Source organism: Rhinolophus ferrumequinum, chromosome 2 (assembly GCF_004115265.2).
Source record: "Rhinolophus ferrumequinum isolate MPI-CBG mRhiFer1 chromosome 2, mRhiFer1_v1.p, whole genome shotgun sequence".
NCBI classification, from domain to species: Eukaryota; Metazoa; Chordata; class Mammalia; order Chiroptera; family Rhinolophidae; genus Rhinolophus; species Rhinolophus ferrumequinum.
In genome coordinates, this window is record NC_046285.1 from 99,260,158 (window position 1) to 99,278,983 (window position 18,826).

At 44.2% G+C, this 18,826-nt stretch overlaps 1 long non-coding RNA gene across 1 annotated transcript; it reads right to left on the reverse strand.

The window, feature by feature from the left end:
• Positions 1 to 10,560: 10,560 nt before the first annotated feature.
• On the reverse strand, positions 10,561 to 13,151 carry LOC117031944 (uncharacterized). The gene is made up of 3 exons (XR_004424648.1): positions 13,025 to 13,151; positions 12,189 to 12,225; positions 10,561 to 10,879 (listed from the first exon to the last, which is right to left on the reverse strand). It is a non-coding gene; the product is annotated as an uncharacterized LOC117031944 (long non-coding RNA).
• Positions 13,152 to 18,826: the final 5,675 nt, after the last annotated feature.

Below are 18,826 nucleotides of genomic sequence, written 5' to 3' on the forward strand. Positions count from 1 at the left end.
GGTTAAGCTATAAGCTGTATGAATGATGGAGTGAGATGATCTATTACACGTCTAATCAGAGTTTCAGAAGGATTGGTGAGAAAGGATGAGGCAAATGCAGTACAGGCATACCTCGTTTTATTACACTTCACTTCACTTGCTTCACGCTTCACAGATACTCCGTTTTTACAAATTGAAGGTAAGATCCTCCATCAGCAAAAATATTATGTCTCGCTGAAGGCTTGGATGATGGTTAGCATTAACCATAAAATATTTTTAATGAAGGTATGTCCATTGTTTTATTATACATAATACTATTACACACCTAACAGACTATAGTATAGTATAAATATAACTTTTATATGCACTAGGAAAGCAAAGACTCCATGTGACTCGATTGAGATATTTGCTTTATTGCAGCGGTCCAGAACCAAACCCACAATATTGATGAGGTAAGCCTGCATTTGAATATTTGAAAAGATAATGACTGAGGAAAGATACTAGTTTACAAATTCAGGGATCCCAACAAATCCCAAGCTTAACAAATCTGAAGATCTCACATTAGAGTGAAACCGTAGGACATCAAAAGCAGAGAATACAGGTTACCTTCAAAGGAAAAGCAGTTAAATTCATGGATGATGTCTCAGCAGTAATAGAAGCCAAGAATCAAAGTGCATTAAAAATCTTTGTCGGGCTGGCCCGGTGGCTCAGGCTGTTGGAGCTCCGTGCTCCTAACTCTGAAGGCAGCCGGTTCAATTCCCACATGGGCCAGTGGGCTCTCGGCCACAGGGTTGCTGGTTTGATTCCTTGGGTCCCGCAGGGGATGGTGGGCTTCGCCCCCTGCAACTGGAATTGAACATGGCACCTTGAGCTGAGCTGCCATTGAGCTCCCGAATGGCTCAGTTGGTTGGAGTGCGTCCTCTCAACCACAAGGTTGCCAGTTCAACTCCCGCAAGGGATGGTGGGCTGTGCCCCCTGCAGCTGGCGACGGACGGCAACTGGACCTGGAGCTGAGCTGCGCCCTCCACAACTGAGACTGAAAGGATAACAACTTGAAGCTGAATGGCACCGTCCACAACTAAGATTGAAGGGACAACAACTTGACTTGCAAAAAAAAAAAAGTCCTGGAAGTACACACTGTTCCCCAATAAAATCCTGTTCCCCTTCCCCAATAAAACCTTTGGGAAAAAAAAAAATCTTTGTCAACTTAGAATTGGATATCCTATGTAGGGAAAAGGGATAAAACACTCAGACAAATAGAAGTTGAGAGTGTTTGACATCAAAAGAACTTTATTAGATAAAGATCTAAAGAATGTATTTTAGGCAGAAGGAAACCATTCCCAGATGAAAGTTATGGCATATAAGAAGAAATATAGGAAAGAAATGGATAAATACATGAGTAAATCCAAATAAATATTGACTGTATAAAACAATAATAATATCTTCTGGGTTTAAAAACAACTAAAACCCAGAGAAGGGAACATTTGAAGTTTTAAAGTTTCCGTTGTATTTCAGAGAAGAATAAAGATTCATTTGAGACATGGAGAAGTTAAATATGTTAAAATTTCTACAGTAACCTCATCGTTACAGAAGTAGTTCTCACCTGGGGAGAGGGGCAATTTTGTGCCCCAGGAGACATTTGACAATGTCTGGAAACATTTTTGGTGGTTCCAGCTGGAGGGGTATTCCTGGCATCTAGTGAGTAGAAGCCAGCGATGCTGCAAAAATATCCAACAATGCACAAAACAGCCCCCACACAACAAATTATCTGGCCCAATAGGTCAATATAGTTGAATCTGAGAAACTGTACTAAAGGAAAAGTAGAATAGGAAAAATTATTCAGTCAAGAGACTACTCCAACAAGAAAGGAAAGAAGAAGATATCTTTTTGAAAAAGGCAGAACTAATAGATAGCATAAAGTAATACAATAGAAATAAATCCAAAAGTAAATGGACTAAATGATCCAGTAAAAGACAACATTGTCAAACTGTATTTTTAAAAATAAAAATAGTAAATCTTTAGCTGTTTTTAAAAGGCCCACAGAAAACATAAGGATATAGAAAAGTTGGAAGTAAAGAGAGGGCAAAAGATATATACCCAGCAAATTCTAACCAACAAAGTTGATTTCACTATATTAATATCATATAAAATAGATTTTTAAGGCAAAAAGCATTACTAGAATTAAAGAGGCCCATTATATAATCATAAAAAGATTCAGTCCATCAGCAACTAAAAACAGTTCTAAAAAATATATGTGCTAAACAACCTAGCTTCAAAATAGATTTAATTGACAGAGCCGTAGGAGAAGTAGACAAATTTGTCATCATATTAACATAGAAATAACAGCTAACATCTGTGTAGCATTGACATGAGCCAGACACTGTGCTGACCACATTACCGATTCTTTTGTCTGTTGAATCTAAGATGTTATCAGTTGTAAGATGCACCACTCATATTTGAACCACTGGGGGAAAAGAAAGAAAATGTTGTCAACCTATGTCTCACTATGAATTGTTAGACACATCCAAATGTCAGAGATGCTAAAGTGTGTGTGTGTGTGTGTGTGTGTGTGTGTGTGTGTGTAGAAAGAGAGAGGAAGCAAATATGGCAAAGTGTCATTGTTCTAGATGAAGTGTATCTGGGCATTTAAATTTTTTATAGGTTTAAAAGTTTTCAAAATAAAAAGTTAGGAGAGATTATAACAAACATACAACTGCTTACGAATAGTCATCATTCCAACATGTATTCAGCTCCCAGATGAATTCAAAACACACAGAATTTCCTCCGAATTAGCTGGGCCTCTGTCTCAGAAAAAAAATTCGTTTTGCTGCTTAACGTCATAAATTGTTTTGGCCCAGTCTCTGTCTGTGTGATAGATAACATTTACACTGTGGCTTGACAGGGAGGGTTTGGGGACAGAGCCCCAAAAAGCAGTTTCCAGGCTCTCGGCCTCACATAGAAAGGTGCTGGCTCAGGTAGTAAATGGTCATCAACTGTGATCAAATGGCCATCAGCTGTGGCTAGTTGGCCGTCAGCTGTAACCAGTGAGCCATTGGCCATGAATATAACTGCCATGGCTAGGCTAGCAGAAAATGGGGGCTAGCAAGGAGATGGTGGCTGAGCCAGCAAGTGGAGCAGTGAGGGTTAAGAATTGTGTGGCTCCTGTTTCCTGTGTCTCCAACCCAGCCGCCAATGAGAGTATAGTGGTGTGACTCCCCTACCTATGGCTCCGTGGGTGTTCCTGTTTGGCCTAGCCATGTCCTGCGTTCTTATGTGGGGAGCGGGACCAGAGACCCCGCAGGACACCCTGCATGACACATGGCGAAGTCGGCAGGATCCCCTGCACTACAGAGGGTGTTGTTGGAGGACATCCAAACGAGGGGCACTGCCTGTGCTGAAAGGGGGCCCCCAAAGACCAGAGAACTACTGAGCCTCGTACCCATGGTATACAGACTGTCCACACTGGCTGGCGAGTGAGATGGGCTGAGCCTGTGACCCGGGCAGCCTTTGCAGGCTTCCTTGGAGAAGTGGGTGGAACAGCAGAGCTGATGGATACTGGCAAGGACGCTGGGGAACAAACTCCTGCTGAGTAACTTTCCAGCTGATTCCTCTTTATCTGTATAGTTAATTTGTCAGCTCAGACACTCAGAGAACTTTTCTCCCCAGCATTGTTCAAATCTCTTTCTTCACATCATGGGACTATTTGAGGTATTTTCCTCTCAAATGTATGTGAGTCTTTTTTTTTTAATCTTTTTAAATAAGTAATCATCTTGACAAAAGTAACATGTATTAAGTGCTTACGGTGTGCCAGGCTTTGTGAGAAATCCATGACATTTATTATCTTATTTATTCTTTGTGGTTGAACCTTCCACAGGAACCTCTGAAATCGTGTACCAAAAAGAGTGCATGCCGGATGTGTGACAAGGGCCAGCCTGCGCCTTGCTGGTAGTCACAGTGTTTTTCGTGGCCTTGCCAAGTGTCTGGAGCCCAGGTGTGTGGAGGAGAATGTGGGTGAACTACCTGCGGCTGACGTTGCAGCTAAGAAGTGAAGAATGGGAGAACCCCACATGGAGAAAATGGCCAAGAATTCTGAAACCAGAAAGGGATTCAACAGGTCATCTGTGTGCCACCACTGAGACGTCGTAGCAGAAACATGTGTCCTGTTTATTTGAAAGGCCCCCGGAGGGAAGCCAGCCTGTGCCAACTTCCCTTTCTTCCCCTCTTCCCCATCTTTCTCTTTCTCCCCATTCTTCCCCTTGGCAATGCTTTCTGACAGCGCAGCCTTGTGGAAAAGGAACTCACTCCACTTGCTCAGGGGGCTCTGCCCACCCCAGACTGGATTAGCCTCCAGGGCAGCCCCCTGTTCCTCCTCTCACACCTGGTTCTCAGCCATGGCTGCCCATTGCAGCCTCCTGGAGAGCTTTAGAAATGTCAATGCACACCCTCACCCTGACCAAAGAACTCCCACTTTCTGGAGCAGGATTCAGCTATCACTGTGTTTTAAAGTTCCCCCAGGTTATTCCAGCGTGCAACCAAGGTGGAGAACCACTGCTCTGTCAGAGCAGGTATGGTAGGTTGTATGTACTTGTTCACCAGCACTCTCATACGTCTTCCTGTTCTCCAGCCTTCAAAGGGATCACTCTTGCTTTTAATGCCCAGTTAACAGGGTCCACCTGTCACCCGGTGCTTCTGCAGGAATGTCAGACGTTATCCAGGGTTGTCAGCATCTCTAGGAAATATTTTCATGGCCGACACCTTTCCCTCCCAGCACTGCTCCAGACTTCTGAGCTGCTCACCACTGCTCGTCTCCACGTCAGCACCTGACTCAGTGCCTAGTACTAAGAAATATCTGTTGAATTAATAGATAATAAAAAGTGGTAAACGGAAGCCTTCTTGAGTACGTGACAATTACACATGCAGATTAAACAGAGCGAATTCTATTTAAGAAAGTCCATAAAACACATGAAGGAGAAAAACAAAACCAATGAAAATAGTCCAGGTTAAAGAAAAGAGTTCTGTTCTGTAAAGTTATTCTGACTACTTATAAATTGAGTCGAAGTTGTTTTTCAACTTGATGTACAAGTTGGCACACTGTACATCAGAAGTTTACAGCATCTCAATTCTATTCTCCATTTGTATAGATGTAGATGTGAAAAAAACTAACTCCATCTCCATGTCCCGGGTTTCATTTCATTTTTTGTTTCATGCTGTGAACTTTGACCAGCCTTACTGTCCTTAGCAAGCATATCAGAGCTTTCTAGTTTATGATTAACTGTGCTCCTTAAAATGTAGCCATAAATATTTTTGTTAGTAACAGCCAGAATGGCATGACAACCAATAAATACCATACTGGTGACAGCATTGATTATAAACAATCATCAACCACCAGTGGCCCCTGGCACTATTGCATTCTTTGTCCTTCTGTCCTGTCAGCCATTAGTATCCGAGTTATACCATTAAATAAGTACCATAACAGTGGACTGTTAGCAGAAAATAATCTGTATGACTTCTGGGTCATCTTCTCAGCTCCGACCCAATCTTCCCACAAGTAAATTACCCTGCTGTAAATTCAGTCATAGTCAATGGAATTGCCTGCTGTGTTTGTCAGTTTTAAGATACCTTCTCATATGGTGGCCATTACACAACTACCCCACCGTCAGACATCATTTTTAATATTTTTGTTTCTTGTTGCTAAAATGTAACCTTTATTTTAGTTAGCAACAGAAGAATGGGTTAGAAATCACACCCTCAGTGGCAAACTTTGTCTTAATGTTAAAAGCCACCCAAAGGTGAAGACAAATGAAAAGGAAAGTGACAAGAGTGGAACAAATACTGTGGGAAAAAAGTTCAACCAAAAAAAAAATCAATAATTTTCCTTTTCTAGCCTTCCAGAAGTTCTATGTAGAACTAATTCATGGCAAGAAAACATGGTTTTTACAAAATGACAACACATTGCATTTGCTTGTTTTATTTAAACGAGGGAAAGTTCATACTCAGTTCCCGTTTTAAACCTGAGCAAGTGTTTGTGGCAATTATAACACTGGGGTGCCTCCAGGAAACAGTGCAGAGAAGCAGTGCTAGTGAGATAGGTGTGAAGAACACAGGAAGCTCTCAGCACACCCTCAAGTGACTTAGTGACCCTCCTCCGTCCTGACAGCATCCTGTGTGCAATGTCAGCACTTGAAACAAAACCAAACCAGCTTTACTGAAACATAATTCAGATGCCATACAACTCACCGATTTAACGTGCACAACCCAAAAGGTTTTTTTGTACTCACGAAGGTGTGCAATCACCATCACTCTCTCATTGTAAAACATTTTCATCTCTCCAAAAAGAGGACCCCCTACCCATCGGCAGGCACACCCCATTCCTCCCATCCCATCCTAGCCCTTAGGCAACCACTAATTGACTTTGTGTCAATGGATTTGCCTCTTCTAGACATTGTATGTAGGTGGAATGATACAGTATGTGATCCTTTGTGGCTGGCTTCTTTCACTTAGCACAATGTTTTCAAGGTTCATCCATGCTGTAGCATATAGCGATACTTCAGTTGTTTTTATAGCCAGTCGTGTTCCATCGTATGCATAGACCACATTTTGTTTATCCATTCATTAGTTGATAGGTATTTGGGTTGTTTCCACCTTTTGATTACTATGAATAATGCTGCTATGAACATTTCTGTACAGGTTTTTGTGTAGACTGTGTTCTCCATTCTCTTGGTTATATACCTAGAGGTGGAAATGCGGTGTCTTCTCATAATTTTATGTTTAGATGCTTGATGAACTGCCAGACTGTTTTCCAAAGCAGTTCTGCACTTTTAAACAATCCTTTCAGTGTCTTTCTCCACTGTTTGTTATTAGAGGGTCAGGACCATATTCTAGTTTTATCCTTATCTCCCCAGCACTTAGAACAAAGGTGCTAATAGATATTTGCTGAGATTTCTGCTGGTTTAATGTTCTCTGCTCTTTGCAGCCCATCTTCCTCATCCCACTAGTGACCATGACACTCACTGTGAGACTGAGAAACACTTCTTGGTAAAGCTTTTCCTGCTTTGACTACCTTCTCCCCAAATTAACTCCTTGTTACCTCTTCCTTAATCAGTCTCTTCTCTCTTATAATTTCTGCTGCCAGCCCTTTAGCTGGCCCAGAGCTGTCAGGATTTCCCTTTATGGGCTCCACTCTTCATCTGCCTCATTTACATCAAAGAAGAAGAGAGCTGGGGGTGGGGTGGGTGGTGGGGTGTAGGCTAGAGGATCTGTGTCCTTAGGGGGCTTAGGAAAACAAGGGAGGGAGGAAGGGAAGGAGGCGACTCCCAAGAATTGAATCCAGTCGTTTCAAGAGATACATACTCTTGATTCTCCTTGAAAAGGGCCAAGGATAAAACTCAAAAAGAGGAGTGGCTGGTTAGTTGGCTTAATATATCCGTATTGGATAAATCTCCCTCTTGCTTCTTCAACTGAAAATCTCCATCTCCAGCAAATCTCCCCCAAATCAGAATGATTCTCTGGGCTGTTGACCAAACTCAGAAAGACTCTGGAGGCTTTGCCAGAAAGAAATGATAAAAATTTATTCAAGCACCATAAGGTTTGCAAACCGGAAACACAACTAAACAAAATTCAGCAAAAACCCAGAAATGTTCCAAGGAAGAAAGAAAAGTTAAGAGTTTTTATAGTAAAAAGTGCCGTCTTGAGAACGAGCAGTCCTTCGTTCTTAGCCCCAGCATTGGTCCAGGATGGTTACCAGTCAGATGTCAGGTGGTTTGGATACGTGAGTCCTTCAGGGAGCAATCAGAGGATTATCTGGAGGTCTGACATATATCCAGGCATTGACTGGAAGTTTCCAAAGTTTAAGTTCCCAGATGAGTTAAAACAAGAATAGAATGTCCTCATGCCTCATCCTCAGGGCCGTGATTAATGGATGCTCCACGTTAAGAGTCAGACTGGGTAATTGCATGACGTGAGGACCCTGATCTCCACAGTTCCCTGTGCTTCCTTCATCCTCCCTCCTCGGGCCCTTTCTCCAGCAGCCCCGCCAGTATTTCTCAGATGTTTGGGGGCTGGCTCCGCAGTCAAATCTGCCAAGTCTCCTACCTTGGAGGTGAGAGCTCACGCCTGTGGTCCCTATACTATGCTTGTCTCCGGCTTTGATTTGCCTGGCGTCAAGTCACCCCAGCTGTCCTTTCCTGTCTGACCAGTCTCTTTGATGGTGAAGCCAGAAGCAAAACAGCTGGTAAATAGCTGTGCTTCCTCTTGGTTTTCCACTTACAAAACACTTCCTCCCCAGAGCAAAGGGCTGCCCTTCTTTGTTTTTTCCTGCCACTAATATGCCTTGTCAAAGCTCACCTCTAGAAGATTCCAGCTCATTCTGGTTCTATTGGCATTCTTTCTAGAAGGTTCTACCTCGCTGCTCTGAAAAAATTGCCTGTGGTTGTGTGCCCACTTTGAATCTTTAGAATAAATCCTCTTGGAGTCTAGGCTCAAAAATCACTAATGAGTAAACATTTATTTAGTTACACTCCCCTTTCAGCTTTCCGGGTTACTCTACAGTCGTGATTTCAATTCTTAGAGCCTCTTCCTCTCTACTGTGCGTTGGTGGCAGCCTTATTTTGTTCTAAAACTTTTGGAAATGACTTTCCAACAGTCTTGAGATTTCAGCACCTCTCAGCTTCTCCATGACTGGGCCGTGATGGAGGCTACATTTCTCCACTTTGTCCAAAGGGCATCTTGCATTAATTAAATCATGGGATTAATCAGGCAGTAGGATCAGGTGCTACGGTAGGCTGAAAAGTGGCCCCCTACGAGGCATCCACATCCTAATCCTTGGAATTTAGGAGTGTGGTCCTCACAAAAGGGGTCTTTGCAGATGGGATTAAATTCAGGATCTTGAGATAAACACATTATCCTGGATTATTAGGGGGACCCTAAATGCCCTTAGAGCTGTCCTTCTAAGAGAGGCAGAGGCAGATTACATAGACAGAAGAGGAGGATATGACCACAGAGACAGCGATTGGAGGAATGTGGCCACAAGTCAAGGAATGTCTGGAGCCATGAGACTCTGGAAGAGGCAAAGAACAAACTCTTTTCTAGAGCCTCTAGAGCTAGTGCAGCCTTGACAACATCTTGATTCTGGTTCAGTGGTGGTGATTTTGGACTTGTTGCCTCTACGACTAAATAAAGTACCACAGTTTGTGGGACTTTGTTACAGCAGCCACAGGAGACTCATACAGATGGGGACATTAGCTTGTGTTCTGCAGGCAGCCTGGCCTGTATTCTGATTCTGACTCTGTCATCACTAGCTGCGTGCCCTTGGTAAAATATTTAACATCTATCTGTCCTAGTTTTCTAATCTGTAACATGAAAGGTGATGAAAAGGAAGCCCATTTTGAAGACAATTAAGAATTGGACCTGGCAAGTACATAAAATGACATCTGATGGTAAATGAAAAATGAGGTTCTATGGAAAGTAACCTCACAGGGGGATCTGATCGTAAATTCCTAATTGGGTAGGTCATGGTGGGTTGTTACACTCCAGGAATATAACTTTTTAGTAAGAGGTTTATCTTTGCCTTAAGCAAGCCCTGTCCATTGTTTTTGTGCATCTAGGTTTACACACCTTTGAAATAAGTGTAACAATCCTCAACAGAGCTCATAACCTTGCTAACTACCCTGTAATCCTATCCCCACCTTGCATTCTCCCACCTTCTGTAAGGAATAGAATATATGAAGGTCTGCCTGGGAACATTTGGGGATGTAAATTCTCAAAGTGGCTGGGCTACGTGCTTGGCCTTGGACGGATTGGCTACCCTCCCAGGAACCAAGAAAATATTTACAGCATGTGATCTGGCCTCCGCCTTGGCGCAGGTGGGCCAAGCTCCGACACATCTAATCTCGTACCAAGGACTGGCCCCGGCTCCTAGCCAGATCCCAGACCAGTTCCTTGTGTTGTTAACACGTATGCTTATTGGCTCCTTGCCACTGTTGTTAGTGAAGTCCTCAAAACCCCAGAAAGCCGAGTAGGGCGTAGCAGTGGGTGTTGTTCCACGGCTGCCTCTGCTGCTGCAAGATATCCTGCCCGTGCTGATGGCTCCACTGTGTTCCAGCCATCTGAGCCAGCCCTTACAAAGCAGTTCCTAGAATTGTATTTCAACCAATAGGACTGAGACTTTCCCCATCCAATTGGAGCTGTACAGCTATATTCCTATCAGTATCTTCACCGACCAATCAGAGCAGCTCCATTCTGACCAATCAGAACAGTGGTTTTTGGACCTATCAAACTGTGAGAATTTGGAGTCCTCATTTGCATGAAGACAGACCAGGGACCAGGGACCAGGGATAGGGACTTCTTTCTATATAAATTAGTTCCCCTCTGGCTCAAGGAGCATACTTTCCCTTTTCACTGAAGACAGCATATCCCTGGCTGGAGCTGAAACATCAAAGACTTCTCATTGAAGCAGAGGGGAGCAGACTAGACTAGAACATGTGGAGCAGAGCTGTCTAGACAAGAGAGTGGCCTCCCGGCAGGGCCTCCTTTTCGCCTTGCTGTTTCTTAGCTGTACTGCTTCATAATTGAGCTGGGGCACTATTGAGCTGTTCTAAAGCCATGCTGTATCACAACTGAGCTGGCTGCACTAAATAAAGTTTCTTTCTTCACCACATCCCAAATTAGGGATTCCTATTGGCATTGAACTGGCGCCGACAATCAACGGTTGATAACTTCTTAATTTCAAATGCATAAAAGAAACTGCAAGCTGCCATTCTCCAGAGCATTTGAGATCTTGCTTCCCGGCAATTGTCATCAATTTTGGTGCAAATAAACCCTTGTAAAAATTATCCACAGCTTTGGACGTTCTTATGTCAACAAAAGAAAAGGCCATGTGAAGACGAAGCGAGAAGACGGTCATCTGAAAGCCAAGGAGAGAGGTGTCAGGAGAAACCAACTCTGCTGACACCTTGATCTCAGACTTCCAGCCACCAGAAGTGTGAGAAAATAAATGTCTTGTTGGAGCCACCCAGTCTGTGAAACTTTGTTATGGCAGCCCTAGCACACTAATATAGACAGGTAGATAAAAACAGCTTGTGGCCTAGATGTATCCACACGTCTTATTATTTAAAAATGTTGTCAAGAATGCTTGGCAAGCTCAGATGGCCAAAGGTCTTGCTCAGTCCTGGAAGAAAGGTCTTGTATTCAGAGTCTACTCTATACACAGCACTGAGTCAAGAACCAAGTCCAGAAATACCAAGAAGAGTCACCCGGACCCCCTCCAGAGCAAAGACAAAGCCACTTGACTGGTACATGGCCTCCCAGGCCTAACAGACCCTGCGACTGTGATTGCAGAACCCGGCCAGTGAAATTGGAGAAATTACAGTCAGTGAGAAGATAACAACACACTAGATGTAGATAAAGAACTACCACATTTTCAGAAAGAGGAAAAATGCAGGATTCAGGAAAGTAAAAACTGTTGAGATTAATTCTGATTCACTAGGAAAAAATTACTCTCTACGACTGATTATTGAATGGAAGTTTTCGAACACGGTCAAAGTAACCTCATTTCTTTCTATGGACGTGGTAATTTGTACAGTGTATTAGTGAAACATTATAGACCAGCTTTTCCTTCACAGTGTTTCTCATAACACTGGAGTTCCTCAAAATGGTAACCAGAAAGGGGGGAATTGACTGATCGAGGAATTTCTGAAGCACTTGGTTGAACAAAATCAGTTTGAAAACATGTTACTATTGCAGGCCTTTTTGCAGCATGTCATATGCTAGCACATGTAGTGAATTTTCCCAGAAAGAGAATATGGTACATATCATTTTTAAATATTTGATAGTAAGACCTTTTTATGGAAGAATATCCATAAGTACTTATGGAAACTGCTACCACTGACATTGGGTATCTGATTTCATCAGGTCATGCAACAATGTCTTAATAATAACCATATGGAAAAGAAGAGGAACTATAGCGTAGACAATAATACAGTTAGAAGGATCTGTGGCCAAGGAAACAATCAGTTAATCACTTCATGTGGCATAAAGAAGGTGCACCCAGGAGCATTTTCAGTCATTTAATCCACAAACTTAATAAAGGTCTCGAAGCCATTCCTTTCAAATCAGCAAATAAGACTAAGATAAGCAATAAACATGTTAAATGAGACATTCAACAGACTGTGACAAGCTGCAATGATGGACTAAAATTAACACGATATCCTTACCAGAGGTTTCTCGTTGAATTGAGGTTCTCATGGGTAACTGGCAAAAAGAAGGCAAGAATTAAAAACAAGCTGGAGAATGTATTTGATGTCAAACTCAGCCTGTGGTAATTATGTGGGACATGTCTCCTAGAAAACTATGTGACCTGTGTCTGTTCTCCGAATCCCAGTGTGCAGGCCTCAAGGACCATCTGCTGACCCCTGCCTCCCCGTGGCCTTGTTTTTGGGCCATCCTGTTTTCTAAAGAAACACTAAGCGCCACTCGGTGCACTTGGGTAAACGGTATAGAGGAGTTCCTCGTGTGATTCTTACAACTTTTCTACCAGTTTTAAATTATTGCAAAATAAAAAGTTTAAAACAAAAAGGAAGAGAAACACTAAGTGTCTAGGGCCTGTGTCAGATTATAAAATGAAAAATTATAATTAGGTCCTGGTACCACCATGAAAACCTGCAGCACATTGTGGAAAGGGTGACAGGATAAGGATGTTTTAAAAGAAGATGGAGACACAATAGGGGACATTGTGGGGTGGGGGGGGTGGACGTTGTGATACTGAACCTTCCCCAGGCTGTCGTGTAGAAGACTGATGAGAATGGAGCACAGCAGAGGTGGGCGCACAGAGACAGACCTCAGCTCCCCGAACAGAAGACGCGTCCCTCCCGCCCTCTGGTCTGAGTGGACTTGCGGCCTCACAAGCCCATCAGTCAGGGCTGAACTGGGTGGGACTTGGCTCCATGTGGTGACTTCTGAGGAGCCTTGTCACCCCCACACTCGGGCGTCTATAAAGCTACTTAACATGCTCAGAGGAGGAAAATCACAGACGCTGCATCTCAACACTCACCGTCATTGATGGTCTGCTCACAGACAGGCTCACTCCATTCCCCGGGTTTGTTTTGATGGGGGGGTGGGGGGGAACCCTTGAACTTGAATACAATCGGTCATCCCTGGCTGCGGATTTCAGAGGACCTCAGAGCTATAACCGGAAGTGGTTTGAAACAAGTGAAGGTGGACGGAAATCATGGAATCATGGGTAGCAGTACTAGGTTGAATGGTGTTCCCCCACCCCCTCAAATTCATGTCCACCCCAAACCTCAGAATGCGGCCTTATCTGAAAATAGCATCTTGGCAGATGTAATTAGATAATTTAAGATGAGGTCATACTAGATTTGGTTGGATCCTAAAATGTTGACTGGTGTTCTCATAAGAAGAGACACACAGACGCACAGGAAGAAGGCCATGTGATGACGGAAGCAGAGATTGGGGTGATGCGTCTCCAGGCCAAGACACACCAAGGATCGCAGGCCAACATCAGAAACAAGGAAGAGGCAAAGAAAAATCCTCCAGAACCTTTGGAAGGAGCACAGCCCTGCCACCCCTTGATTAGTCTCCAGAACTGTGAGAGAATACATTTCTGTTGTTTGAAACCACTCAGCTAGTGGTAATTTAAGGCGGCCACAGGAAAGGGATACGGCAGTGAAAGGCTCCACTTTTTCATCCTGACCAGTTATTTCTTCTCAGTGCTTAAAACGGAAGGCAGGAGAGCAAGGAGGCCCTCCCAGTTCATCGCATGAAAACCCAACACTAAAGGAGGAATATGTCTCCGTGAGTCCCCAAATGATGTAGGGGACTTTGGAGTGAGTGAGTGTGTGCCGGGATCCTGTCTCGTGAGACCGAAGAAGAATGGAAACACGGACCCAGGAGAGGCAAAGAGTTTTAAAAAAAGATAGTTTATTGAAAGCAAAGGTTCAGAGCTCCCGAGCGGGAGGGGGTCCCAAATGGGGGTGCCCCGCGACTGAAGCAAAAGCTCTTACTTTTATACCTTCCCTTGCCTGTTTGGGGAAGGGGAGCTGTTTGAAGAAGGGAACTGTTTGAAGAAGAGAACTGGTGCCTTCTAATGAAATTCGTCTACCAGGTTTGTTCTGCTTGCCCACCCTGAAGGAATTAGCAAAATAACCCACTCTTATCTATCAGATCTGCTCATTTGTCAGGCCAAAAGGAATTTTATGATTAACCTCAAGGCGTTGTTACATTTTGTCCTGGAGCAAAGGAGTGATTTCAAAACCTGGAGTTTTAGGATATGGCTGTGTTCCTTTATTCCACCCTGTCTACCTAGGGAAATGCTAGGTAACCTGTCTCAACACCACCCTCTCCTCAGCAGGGGACTTACCTGAAGGACAGACGGCTGTGTGCTGTCTTATATCCTGAATTCTCCCTTCAGATATCTAACCTTGGAAAACAAAAGGGAAAAAGTCTGTCTCACGCAACAAAGACTCAATGTGATTTTCTTCCTGAGTCACGTTCATGGTCTGTCTCCTTGCTGCCACTACTCCTGTCTGGACCAAGCAGACACCAAACAATGCCTATTTCCATGCCCATAAGTAATGCTTCATTAAGCAGCCGCCTGCTGCTGGACCTAGATTTAATGCCCTTGGTTTATGACTAAAAATATGCCCAGAAGGCTAAACGTATGTGGGTAAATTCTCTGAGCAGGAGAAATGGCAAAGACAGACTCAAGACAAGAATTCTCCAAGAACAGGAAATGCAAGACAGCTGCAAGTCCCCTCCCTCTGAGGGCTGAGCTGCATACCTGCCGGGATGGAGTGATGGGGCAGGAGGACAGCCAGTCCTTATTTAGCACCCTCTGCGTGCAGGTCCCGCTTTAAGCACGTTTGCATTTGTATTTAATTCCCACAGCAATCCTATGAAGTGCCTCGTTTTCCAAAGGTTGCGACTAAGACACAGAGAGGTTAAGTGGCTTACCCTCGACAAGTGCACAGTTCCCTGGGGGAAACGGGATAGGGGCTCCCTGTTGCTTATACCACGCAGTAAGTGATTAAAGGCGGCATTGTTACTTTCATTTTGGGCTTCTTGCTTTCATCGCATTCTCTGACACAGGGCAGCTCAGTGCTCTGTCTCCAACTCAGCTGAGCTCTTGACACAAACACTGATGATACCCATGAGAGGAAGGACTGACACCCTTTGAAAGAACAAGAGCGTAATGACAGGACCCAGAGCCCCAGCACAGCAGGCCTTTGACAGGAGGGAGAGAGGAGAACATGGTCAGGTTCTGGCAGGCTACTGGACTGGGTGGTGGGAAATTAAGGAAGTCTGGTGTCTCCTGTTATCCCAACGAGGTCCAGGTCAGCAGAGCTTGGGGAGAAATGAGCAGGCATGAAGCCGTCCTCTAGGAGAGTGTCGTGCAGGGTCTCTGCTCCCGCTCCCCACATAAGAACACAGGATATGGCGAGGCCAAAAAGGAACATCCACGGAGCCATGGATGGGGGGTTTTATCACTATAGTCTCGCTGGCGGCTGGGTTGGAGACACAGAAAGCAGGCTCCACATGATGCACAATCTGCCGCCCACTTCTCTGCCGACCGACCGACCAACCAACCAACCAATGCAGCCACAGCAGCTATATTAGTGGCTAATGGCTAACCGATAACAGCTAATGGCCAACCAGTCACAGCTGATGGCCATCTACTACCCGGGCCAGCACCTTTCCACATGAGGCCGAGAGCCTGGAAACTGCTCTCTGGGACTCAGTCCCCACAGGGAGTGAGAAAGAGAGTACCCAGCAAAGGAGAGGGCTCCCTGGGCAGTGTTGAGATGACAGACTATTTGAAAATCAGTGGCAGAATATTTGCAGATTGCCTGACATGGCGACAGGCAAATAGCAGGCATTTTGCAATAGCGGGTTCCCCCCTTCCAGTGCCACACGCATTTCTGCCAGGGTGGGGGCAGCATAGCCCTGTTAGATGGGAAAGGGCTGGAAGAAATGCTCCCCCTGGGGGGTGACATTGACATGTTGCTCTGTTTCTAGCAGTCCAGAAGGTGCATCAAACAGGGACTTCGATGCATCCAGTTGAGCAGCCAAAGCTCCCAGGCAGGGAAATTCTGACACCAAATCTGCTGGCAAAACACAAGCAGTAAATCCCCAGCCACTGTTCACTCACAGAATACAGACAGTGTGTATGGGAAAGAGCTCGCCTATGGACTCGTGGCTTCTTTCTCTTCTGGTTCTTCCGTCGGTCAGACGGGGAATCAATCACTAAATTCGTTTTATTCAAAGCCTGAAGGTGTCCCAAGTGGGCTGCCTGAAAGGCCCGGGTCCTTGACTGTGCTCACTGTCCTGGGGGCTGTGTGCACCCCCAAGGTCCTGTGCATACACAGATCCAGACCCAGAGGTAGCAGAGGCCTCATTATTGTTGGTCTTCATGGTCAATGGGAAGTAAAATTCACTCTCCGTCAGCTGACTTGGCTGTAACTAATTAAAACCACACAACAAGCAGTTGCAAAATGGCTTATATCACTTGCATCATAAACACTTATGTAATTAGACAGTCTTTTATCAGGCTCTACTTTCAAGGTAAGACATTCAAACGGCATTATTTTTCAAAAGATTATAAGACAAAGGACCCCCAAAAATCAGAGTAAAACTGATCGGTTAGAGCCATTCACCTGGGCAGTTCCTCATATAATGGACAAAGGCTATCTCCCCAAAAGATAAAGAGCCTGTTCTGGTTCTGCTCAGACAGAATCCCCTGGAGGGAGGCAGATCCAAGTCTCCTGGCCCTGGTTCTGAGCCTTCACCTGTTCACCTCAACTAGCCAGCAAAAGCCAGTCTAACTCTCCAGCTCAGGCAAATAAAAATGTCATCCTATCTGTCAGGGATCTATCAGGAAGGAGCTGACACACTTCAACAGTGACAGAGGAGGGTGGAATAAAGGGACTATTTATTAAAGGGTGGGCAGGGTTAAGGGAAACCAACAAGGAATAGCGTGAGCTCTGGCGTTGGCAGCTGACTACCTCCAGGCCTGGAAGGGGAAGGGCGGAGCCATTATCCCAGAGAGGGGAGGGTCAGCAACAGGGCTTGCGGCCTTCTGTGCGTGACACAGCCAACTCAGGAGACCCTGCAGGAAAGGAGCCTGCCTCACTGTCCCCCACCCTCCAATCTCAGGCTGAGTCCCCACTGTCAGAACCCAACAAGTTGGAAGTCTGAGAATAAAGGACTCTGTTGATGCATTTTAGACGAGGAGTCTCCCAGGACACAGAGCAGGGCAGACAAGGGTGAGAATGGATCTGGGGAGGCAGATGGAAGGTGTCCAACCCCCCAGGGAAGCAATATGAAACCACGAAAATAAGAACAGAGATAATGAAGAAGCAAATTTAGATACATGACATTTTTGCAGAAATGGGTTTGGGGGTTTGTATTGAAATTATTATAATCATTGTATTCATGTGTGTGAGATTTTTAAAGTGTTTAAAGCATTTTAAAGTGTCTCATAATTTGGCTTAAAATTTTCATTTGGAAGAGTTTAGCTGATTAAGGTTTTAATCACTGTTAAAATGTTTGGGGAACTCCTATTTCTAAAATTCATATTTTTTGATGTAATAGTTATCTAAGCAGAATGTGAATATTTAGATAATTGCCAACTCCGTAAAAACAGATAAAAATTTAGTGTGGGTTCCTTTCAGCATACAACAGCCCTTAGACATTAAAAATGATTAAAATGGGAGTAAGTCCAGTGTCACTGTGAGCAAGGAGGGAGGTGGGCCCCTGGCGATCTTGCACCCCTCCTTTCCCAAATTCACCTGTTAATGCTGTCCTGGGTCAGCCCCAGAGCCCAATTTCTTGATCTGGGGTCACACATGTGTTGTTCCGGGTGGAAGAACTGAGGCTTTCAAGAGTCTCAAGAGAATAAAAAAGGCAAATAATCCAATCTAAAAATAGCAAAGGGTCTGAATAGACATTCCTCCCAAGAAGACTTACAAATGGCCAAGATGCACACGAGAAGTCGCTCAGTATTATTAGCCTTGGCGTAATACAGTTGAAACCACAATGAGATACCACCTCACACCCACGACGATGGCCCTGACGAATGAGACAGATAATCACACTTGTTGGCAAGGATGTAGAGAAACTGGAGCTCTCGTCCACTGCTGCTGGGATTATAAAATGGTGGAGTCACTTCAGAAAACAGTCTGGAAGTTCCTTAAAAGGGTAAGTTGAATTACCTTGTGACCCAGCAATTCCATTCTTAGGTATATAACCAAGAGAAATGAAAACATATGTCTATACAAAAACTTCTGCACAAATGTTCATAGGACTATTATTTATAACAGCTGAAAAGTAGAACAACCCAAATGTCTACCAACAGATGAATGGATAAATAAGATGCAGTCTATGCATACACTGGAATATTCTTTGGCAATAAAAACGAATGAAGTACTGATACATGAGACAACGCAAATAAACCTTAAAGCATTATGCAAAGTAAAAGGGGCCAGTCACAAAAGGCCACATATTGTATGATCCCATTTACATGAAATATCAAGAATAAGCAGATCCATAGAGACAGAAAGTAGGTTAGTGGTTGCCTAGAGCTGGGGCGTTGGGAGGAAATGAGGGATAATTGCTAAAGGGCGTGGGGTTTTCCGGGAGAGTGATTAAAATGTTCTATCAGAATTAGATAGTGGTGATGATTATACAACTCTGTGAATATACTAAAAATCACTCAACTGAACAGTTAGAGTCAAAAAGGGATTATATGCCCACAGGGAGAGACCACAGGGAATGGTGGGGACCATGAGGCCCTGCCTAAACGTAATTTGCATTTTTTTAAAAAATTAATAGGTTTATT